The following is a 720-nucleotide window of genomic DNA, read 5'->3' on the forward strand; positions in this document are numbered from 1 at the left end:
GATTTCGTGCACGAGAATAGGTGGATTCGCTAGATATTTCTGATATCCTTCGAATGCCCCTTCTGACATGCTTCTACCCAAATGAACGACCTTTTCTTCTTCGCAGAGTTTAGAGACGGTTGACATTTTTCCTCCCCCGACACGCGCCCCGGATTTGATATAACCCGACGGTCGTGATGCCAATCGAGCCTCAGACCCGCCGGAGGTACGGGTTTTTAAGGAAGCGACCGGGGAAAGGGGATTGGGGACGGCTTTTGGTGACAGGGGGGAGAGGAGTTTTGCGGGGAAATGGGGGATGGGGAGATTTATAGCAAGAACCTAGGAAATGGCGAATTGGTTAGTGGAATAGTGTCCAGCTATGCCTGGCCGGTGATGAGAGGTATAGGGAACCGTGTAGGAGGCGGCATGGGCCGATGGGACGAACGAATCGAGCACAAGATGAAATCTTTAGGGTTAGGGTTAGGGTTAGGGCTTCAGCTTGTGAGATTCGGCGGTGTAACAACGCGACTCTCTCTGTCTCTTTCTCCCTCTAAAGACTCTATATCTATCTATATCTATAATAAAAACTTTAAAACTTTTTCCCTAGTTTGATTCCGGATGGAATTCTTCGCTTTTTGACCCTTGAGAGCTCGTACAGGCCATGCCTTTATTGCTCGCTGCTAGGGTTTTGGATTCAAGAGATCAGATGACAGGAGATATTATTGGAGGTTGGAATCGATC

General features: G+C 48.5%; 1 protein-coding gene across 1 annotated transcript in view; it reads right to left on the reverse strand.

The window, feature by feature from the left end:
• Window positions 1–720, reverse strand: part of LOC109825437 (endoribonuclease Dicer homolog 1-like) — an 18,757-nt gene that overhangs the window by 17,278 nt on the left and 759 nt on the right.

The sequence above is a fragment of the Asparagus officinalis genome, chromosome 10, assembly GCF_001876935.1.
Source record: "Asparagus officinalis chromosome 10, Aspof.V1, whole genome shotgun sequence".
Lineage (NCBI taxonomy): Eukaryota > Viridiplantae > Streptophyta > Magnoliopsida > Asparagales > Asparagaceae > Asparagus > Asparagus officinalis.